The 9,358-nt window shown below is 33.1% G+C and overlaps 2 pseudogenes; both read right to left on the bottom strand.

Moving 5' to 3' along the window:
- Positions 1–1,104: 1,104 nt before the first annotated feature.
- On the bottom strand, positions 1,105–7,833 carry LOC119536841 (annotated as a pseudogene).
- Positions 3,035–5,196, bottom strand: LOC119535833 (annotated as a pseudogene).
- Positions 7,834–9,358: the final 1,525 nt, after the last annotated feature.

Raw genomic sequence — 9,358 nt, 5'->3', positions numbered from 1 at the left:
TATGAAAATATACACAAAGATATTCAACAAAATATTAGGTAATGAAATCCAACAACATATATATATATTTTGAAAATTCATCCTTAAAACTTTTATTCCACTTGCATCAACTTCCATATATGTGTAACAATTGTGCTTGCATTATTCATGAAAATTTCATAAGATGATAAACAAAAGTAGCCATCATCAAGCTATTCCCGTTAACTATTTTTATAACACATGTATGTTAGGTAAGTATCAAAAAAATCACAAAAGTGAAAAAAAACTAAAAAAAGTTAAAGGATTTTTTTTTTGTTGCTGTTTTACTGATGGGCCTGATATACATGAAGTAATGGATACCAAGCAACTTATTTTTACCGAATCTTTACTGTACATTTGTTCTTAGGTTGCCTCAAATATTTAAATACAAATAAAATGAGTGCAGCAAAATTAATGAAGGCAAACAGCAGATACCTTTATAAATAATGGAATGTTAACTATTTTTGTCCTTCACCAAAGTAAACTGGGTCACAGCTTTGTCTAAAAGAACATGTCTGCTGCTGTAATCAAAGGTGTGCACATTGAGATTGCATATTACATAGATACCCATGGTTCAACATGTAATATCCATGACATACCTATTTTAACCAAAGCCTTGAAAGTGCTCCAAACTTTTAAGTACCTATAATAACTACACTTGGGATTGGAAACAATTATTCCTTTTATTCCCCACCAGGACAAATCAATATGTAGACAGTTTTCTTTGCTTAGACATAGAAACAGTTTTAACATTGGCCCTTGTGAAGTCACAATGTAACAAGAATATTATGCCAAATATTTATAACTTGTATAAAAATTCAGCATCCCCATATTGTCCTCCTCAAGATGAAAACAGAAAACTCTCTAAATGCTAATTGGCTGTACTCTCTTAATATTAAACATAAAAAACAGATGGAAGTACAGAAATTTATGTAGCTCATAAAAAAATCATAAGAAACTATTTGTAAATCATAAACAAATACTATTTACCATAAATTATAAACAAAAAATCTATTTATGGGACAGCACAGATGACAGTCTACTGTGTAAATTTTAGGACGAGGAAGACCAAAGTTGGAAGGCTGGTTAATTTTTCCCTCCTTCCTCTGTTTCAGCTTCATCTCCTTGGGTATCTGATATCCACAATATCAAATTGTCTCTCAGTAAATACATGATTAGCATGCTATCTTTGTATGACTCTTGACTTAATGTATCAAGTTCAGCAATGGCTTCATCAAAAGCTGTCTTTGCAAGAGAGCAGGCTTTCTCCAGGGAGAAATAGAACACAGAAAAGTTAAAGCTAGACCCAATCTGATGGTATGCATAGGTTGAATGTCCTTTTCGATGATTTCCAACGCTTCTTAGTATATTTGTTGTGACTGATCTACAATCCTTTTCTGGGCATACCAGTAGCACCTTCCATCAAGCAACAGTTGTAGTTTCCTTTCATTTTCGAACAGAAAACTTTCCTTTCTGCTATGAGGCATTGGGGATCAAGAACTTTTCCAAAACAGATAGCATATTACTGCAGATATTTCTTAGCTCATTCTCAAATTTCTCTCTGCATCCTCAACCTGTTTTTTTTTTTCCTCAGCACCTTCTGTGTTTTGCCCAATATTTCAGATGAACTTCCAAGATGACCTACAAGCTCCTACAACATTTTATAAGCAATTGAGAGAAGACTCCTCTCTTCCTTGAATAATTCAAGTCCTTGCTCAATTACAGACTTTTTGTTTCAAAAAGGGAGAATCTTTTAATAATTTTACACAAAGTCAAATTGTATAAACTTAGTATATTTCAGAAAATATTGCTTTAAACACTTACACCATGATCAAAATTCCTTTAGTAGCTTTTAATCAAAATGAAATATGCTGTTGTGTAAAATGTATAGTAGTACTTTTCAGTTATAACAAAAGTATCTTTTTCATAGCTACCATACTAACATCACTACTGAAATTTCATTTTGCAGTTCAACCTCACTTTATATATATACACAACATGAAACCAGTTACCAACAACATCCTTTTAATCTTTTGACAAAATAACCTCTGCTTCTGTTTAAATCTCCTATAAATTTTTTGCAGTGGTATAGCACATAGAACAATTACAGTCCCTGTGCATGGCTGTAAAAACAAAATCAAACTTTATTATAGCAATAATACAAATAGTGTAATTAAAAAAAAAAAAAATCAGACCGCAGTTACCCTATTGCAAAAAACAGGGACTGCTAGACTCAATCTTAGAATGAATGGTAAATACAAATACACTAATCCCCCCAAAACCCTTAAACAGTAAATGCACAAATAACTCTGCTAAAATAAACACACTGATGGTTTACTATATTAAACACATCAGACATACAATGTCCTCTTGGCACATCTAAGAAGTTTCACTTAGAAACCTGATTTATAAAAAAATCAGCCATCAAACTTTAAAATTATTTGAAAATAAATCAAACAATAGATGCCAGTATTTGGATTGCATAATTGATTAGCCAGTTTTTAAAACTGAGTGTTTCTTCCCAATATTCACCAATTAAGTGTTCTTACTTTCAATCTATCTGTTCAACTAAGATATCTGGTATTCAGGAATACTTAAGTAATCTTGACAGCTTAAGAATGCAGCATTTAGAGTGCTTAAAATTGTGCATTCATGGTCACCTGCAAAAAAAAAAAAAAAAGCACCAAACCAAACCTTCCATGTTTGTCACAAGGACAAGACCTTATAAAGCTACTTCTTTTAACCAAGATCTTCTTGTCCAATCTCAAAATTATTTTGCACAGAGCAGCAGAAAAAATTTAAATGCCTAAAAGAACAAGAGAACTTAAGGGAAAAAAGATACATATGCCATTTGAAAATTCTCAACCCTTGTAAAATCCAAGAATCATTTCCTTTCCTTTTAAGCCAAGAGTATCTGCAGCTAGTTCAATCACAAAAAGGCTTGATACAGATGTGTTTCCTTGCTCTGAAGATACATTCTAGTGTTCTACTAAAAGAATATAGTCTGCTGACTTCATTATGCTATGTAGTGGTACTGATTCAGATTGCCTTTATCTCTCTCCATATAATCTCTGTCTATAAGAGATTCAATTCTCTTTTTTAATTCTCCAGGCTTTACTGGAAGTTTCAGCTGATTATATCATTCAGTGACTAGAAGATTATGGCCAAGAGACTTTCTCATTTTCATTGTTCTTACTAGAGCAGCATCCATCTGATATTGTCCATCCTGAAACACTTTCAGTGGTGCTAACTTGTTTGCCAACATTTTCTTTCATCTGAATTTGATGGATCTTTATTCTAAACAACTTGTGCTTGAACTCTCCATTAAAAATGAATTTATCTCCATCTTCAAACATCCTTTCCTTTTGGACTTTTAATCAGCACACGTGCTTTATCACAAGCCAGTGACTGTAATGTTCTTCCCAATTCACTATCCTTTATACCAGTAGCCATTTTTATTTCTTCAAAACTGAATTCATCTCCTTCCTTAAACATGAGAAGCATTAATGTTTGGAAAAGAGACACCTGGAACTTCTTCTTTTCTTCCTTAAACTCGGCTTTTAAAACAGCATGTCCCAAAGTAGTTTGCCACTGAAGTTTTCAACCACTGTGCTTTCTGAGATAAAATGTTTCAAATACTTCCTGAAGTTTAATCATTTCTGGAGTTAAAAATACTTCCATAGCTGTGTAGGTTGGCCAGTATCCCATTGTCAGCATATTTACTGTTAGGTCTATAAATCCTGAATAACTTTGATTCCGCATATACTGCTTAAAATGAACTATGAAGTCTTTTAAAAGTTCCATGTCTTTGAACATGTCTTCCAGTTTGCTGGTGAAAAATCACCATATTCATGTTTTAGTTTTGACAACACAGATTTTTCAGCATCTACTAAGGCACTTTTTCCAACAAGCAGTCTTTTTGCCAAGTCTTTTTAATAAAATGCTTCAAAAACATCTTTAACATGAATAAACCTTAATATTTTCATGATTTTGTCAAGGATTCTCTCTAGTTGCTCATCTGTTGCTTCTTTATTACCTGCTCTTAACTTTGAATCAACATGCATTGCAGTCAATTCTGCAGGCTTATTTTGTCTCTTGTTGATAAATGTTTCAAAGGATTCCTTCATCAAGTTGATAAGTTTTCATTTTTCTGAAAGCACACTTCTATGATGTGGCCCACTTTATCTTTAAAATCTAGTAGGTCTTGCACCATATCTTTGTCTTTTTCAGGACTGATAATGCTTGTCATTCCAAAAGTCTTGATGTATTCACTCCAGTGCTGCAGTACATCTGCTGGCCACCTTTTACTCAAATGAACAACTGGTACATCTGTGTGAGATCAGGTACACTATTCTCAAGTAAGTAATCAAGCCCTTTCTGCAGAATTGCTGTTAAATGTTCTCCTTATAGCTGTTTTTCCATGCAGGCAATCAGTAATTTCTGTGTACTGTGGTCTAAATATGTGATTACTTGGTCTCCTTCTTCAAAACATTTACTTGCATAGATAAGATATTCTGGAACCTCTCTTTCTTGCATTAATCTTTGGCTTTCTACAGCATATAAACAAGCAGTCTCTTCCAAAAATTTCAGCCCAAATGAATCTTTATATACCCAAAGACCAGGGAGCATACTCAGTGGACTTCATAATAAGCTTCTGTCCACAGCTTCACCATTTCTCTCTCCTTCAATTAATATAAGAATTCCATCAATAGTTTTACTCTGAACCATTTTATCACTAACAATATGGTTTCTAATTAGTTCTAATTCTGCATCCCATATAGAAGGAAGGATGGAATTTTGAAGTACATATGTGCAATCCAAAAACAAGAAAATACTTCTACTCATGATCTTTTGTCTGCAATGATCTTGCCAGCATGTGTTAATCTTCTTTAAAAATAAAACACTATCCAGTGAGTCTTCTCTAAACTGAAGGATTTGTGCTTGGACATGATCTTCACAAACCTGATGTAGCTGTTTGTAGAGTGTTGGGGAAACTGTGAGAATAAAGATTTTCAACAGCCTGGTAGAGCTCTTCCAGGTTGTATTTAATGGAGGTACTACTTTGTATGGTTTCACTGCCTCATGAAGCTTCTGCCATGTACCTTGAGTGTAATTATCAGGCAATTTAAGTCTGTCTCAGAAATTTTTGATCACTTATTTCTTTGAGCTGCTGCCACCTCAAGGTTTCATGGAGACTGCAGTGGCTGCTGTGAGGTCAACAGGTTTCCTGAGGCCATTTGTGTGTCCAGTGAGAGCCAAAAAGTTCCCCTTCTCTGTGGTCTCAATTACAGATGTTTTGCAGGCTGCCATGTCATCTGACCTCTCAGCCTGCCCCCAGTTTGTCCTGCATCAGTTCATTTTTATCCACGATGGATGTTCTTTGTCCAGAGTAGGTGGAAGTAGACAAACTGGGCTCAGCAGTCTCTGTGCAGAGGCAGCAACAAGACTGAGATTCTGTCCCTACAATATACTCTTAAAAATAATAATACCTCTGGGTTTATTCCAGGAATAAAAGGTTGATTTATTAATCAAACACCAGTCAATGTAATACACTAAATTAACAGAGTAAAGGAGAAGAAGCACAAGACAATTCAAGAGACACTTAGAATTTTTTAATAAAATTCACTGCAGAAATATGTTTTTTTAAAGGCTAGCAAATGAGGAATAGAAAGGAACACACTCACCTGATGACAATCATCTATTTAAAACTTAACTAAAATCACATTTAATGGTGAATACTTGCAAGATTGAAAATAGGATAAGAATGTCTATTCTCAACATTTCTATTCAGCATTGAAGCAGAGGTTCTGGCCATTATAATAAGGTAAAAAAGAGAAATAAATGACATAGCCTTTGGAAAGTAAGAACCAAAATCATAAAAGTATATTTGCAGATAGCATAATTATGTAGTTAGAAAATATTGAGTGTTTTACAAAATAGTAAGAGAATTTAGCAAGGTCACAGCATACAAGCCAAGGTATTAAAATCGGTTACATTTATACAAGCAAAAACTATTAAAAATGAAATTAGAAGCAAAATACTATGTGCAATACCATGAAAAAACATAATTGTTAGAAGTTAATTTTTAAAATATATCCAAAACCTGTATATGAAAACTAGAAAACACTTCTGAGAGAAATTAAAGTTATAAATAAATGGAGAGATAAACAAAAATAGATGGATTAGAAGATCCAGTGTTCTTACCACACCAATTTTATAGATTCAATGCAATTCCATTTAAAAATCAGTATAATTTTCAGAGAAAATCATAAGCTTATTCTGAAATTTATGCAGAAATTTAAAAGAACCTAGAATAGCAAATCACTTTCCAAACAACCACATAGAAGATTTGCTGTACCTAATTACAAGACTTTCTGTAAAGTTCCAATAATAAAGACTGTCATTGGCATAAGAATAATAATATAGTTTGATGGTATAGAATGAAAACTCCATAAATAGACTCAAATGCATCAATTGATTTTACAAATATGTCAAAATAATTCAAGAGAGAAAGAAAGGACTTTGAACAAATTTTGCTAGAATAACTGCCTATTCATATGGGAAAAAAATGAAATTTAACATTATTTCACACCATACATAAGTATTCAATCAAAGTGGGCCAATCAGAGACTTTCATGTTAAAGCTAAATCTATAAAAATTCTAGAAGAAATTGGAGTAGACCAATATTTCTTAAATATGATACAATAAGAATGAAGCTTAAGAAACAGATAAAATTTGGACATTGACAAATGTTTTTAACTTCTACTCATCAGAAGACACTTTTGGAAAATGAAAAGTCAAGCCATAGACTTATGAAAACTATATCAACATCATATGTATGACAAAGAACACTTAAAACTCAGTAAGAAGGTTAACACAACCCCTATTTTTAAAACATGCAAAGGGCTTGAACAGAAACTTCACAAATGAAGATATACAAATGACCAAAACTATGACAAAAAAAAATCAGCATCATTAGTCTGCAGAGAAGTACAAATTGAAACCACGATATTTAACCACTACGTAACCCCTAAAGTGATCAAAAGGAAAGAAGTAAAAATCTAAGTGACAAGGATGTAGAACAACTGGCACTCTAGTTTTGGGGCTCACATTCATCTCTGTATTTTTAATACTGCCTAACATTCTATAACTACCTTATGAACATCAAAGCTAACTTTAATCTGTAGCCCTCTGGGGTTTCTGTCTGCTACAAAAGCCCACTGGGAAAATGTGAAAAACCATGTAAGGAATCACATGCTTTAAAGTAGCTGCCATTGTTTTTATGCTTACACTGCTCCTTCTCTCAAGTAATCAATAGTGGGTTTCCAGAAAATCTTTAAGACTGATAAGAAAAGAGACACTCCCTCTGTTTTATATATCAACAGGAAAATGTCTTCAAAACTTCCCACTTAGGAATTACATCACCGTGATAATCAAATGAAATTCAGCTTTCTCAACAACAGAAGTTCACACAGAGAATGAAGGCTCTTACTTGGTTAACTTTGCAAAAGTAAGGAACACAATTCTCTGATTAATCAATTGGTGTTTCTCAAATTTGACTCTCCAGAACACTTGTTTCTAAGACAAAGCATTTCCATCAAAGGAGATAATTAATTCCTGAGAGAGCAAACAGCAGCTACAAGACCAGGTCCCTGATGCTTTTTGGATACCTCTTTAAATATCTATACAATGCAAGGTGAAAATGTTTTACTGTCGCTCACATCTCCAGAGCAAGATTCATCAAGGGTGGAGGGACCCATGTAAATGTGTTTCCTCCACATTTTCTGCTGCTTGCCCTGCAGGAATAGAGCCATCCATATGTAGATCAATTCTCCATATTATTTCAAGTGAGTCAATTTTAAAACAAATCCCTGGTTTTCTTGGAAAAGATTTTGAGTTGTAGACTAAGAGAAAATAGACTCTTAAGAACACTTTCTTAACAACTGTTGATTTGAATTAACTAAACAGTCTCTCTCTTAGTGTGTGGTATCTTTCTTGATAGAAGTTATCAATTCTAAGAAGTGGTCATTTTTAAGATGGGATTGTTTGTGAATAGCCTCAAACATGATTAAGATGATCTATACACCAACTAAGGTTTTCTGTTTGTTTTTCCCCAGTGGTGATGACTCTTATTAAGATTGTTACTTTCCTAACATACTAATCATTATTTTCAACACTTTTCAAATATGGTAGTAAAGTATTTCATCCTCACCCCAGTCCTTCAAAAGATAATAAATATTGTTAACCTCATTGAACAGATGAAGATGAGAATATCAGAAGTTAAGCAATTTGTAGGACTGTAACCCAGATCTCTGACATCTGGCAGCATGCTTTTATCATGAAACAATTTCCATAAATAATCCACACATCATGAGGATGAAAACAATATTTAAATGGACTTCATTCACACAAAAGACATAAATATGAATATGTAGTGACATTAAAAAATCAGTTAATTAGTACAAACACAAAATGGCAAATCCACTGTGGGAATAACTCCTAATATGATTTGGATTATGTAAGTCTGGGGTTCTTTAAAGTTAAATTTGAAGATGATTCCTTTTGAGCTTTTTTAGATGGTTAAAAGTTCCCTGTATTATTATCAGTTCTTCCTATCTCATGGGCACATAGATAGTCATAAAATGGAATATATGAAACCCTGTGTGAGTCCCAAGCACTATGCTTATGTTCATATATGTTCTCTCAATCAATTCACATAACAACCTGTGAAGTGGATTTTATTATTCTCATTATACAGGATATAAGATATCAAGGCATGTTCTCATGCAAATGAACTAGAGTTTTATTTGGTCTTTCAAATTCTAGAATAAATACACTTGATTATTGCAACATTTATTTTCAGCATTTTGTAGAATAGTCTAGGGTAACCAGAGAGAGGGATGGGGATAGGGAAGGGGAATCAGAGAATGAGAAGCCAAGATGAAGGGGTCTTTCAATGAAAACAGTATCACAATTTTTGTAATATTTAAGTAATCCAATATCCAAGATTTGTTTACCACTTAACAGTAATCAAATAATAATAATTATTATAGTAATATCAGAAGATTACTATTTCAGCATTTTTGGGTATAATATATAGGACATAGTATAAGAAATGGAGGGAAAAAATAGAATGCCTAAGACATAAACTTGGCTTTTAACATAACCCTTAGCATGTCTGTTCTTCTGATTCCTTGTGTGTAAAGAATGTGTAAACATCTTAAAAGTGCTCATCCCAAAGGTTTTTAGTGAGCATTAAATAAGCCAATGTCTGCAAAATACTTAGAACACAAAGTGAAAAATGTTTTAGCTTGTATTATCATTATTATTGCAAATACC

The sequence above is a fragment of the Choloepus didactylus genome, chromosome 6 (assembly GCF_015220235.1).
Source record: "Choloepus didactylus isolate mChoDid1 chromosome 6, mChoDid1.pri, whole genome shotgun sequence".
In the NCBI taxonomy this organism is placed as follows: Eukaryota; Metazoa; Chordata; class Mammalia; order Pilosa; family Megalonychidae; genus Choloepus; species Choloepus didactylus.
Note: the sequence above shows the minus strand (reverse complement) of the source record. Positions and strands in the feature narration are given on the sequence as shown.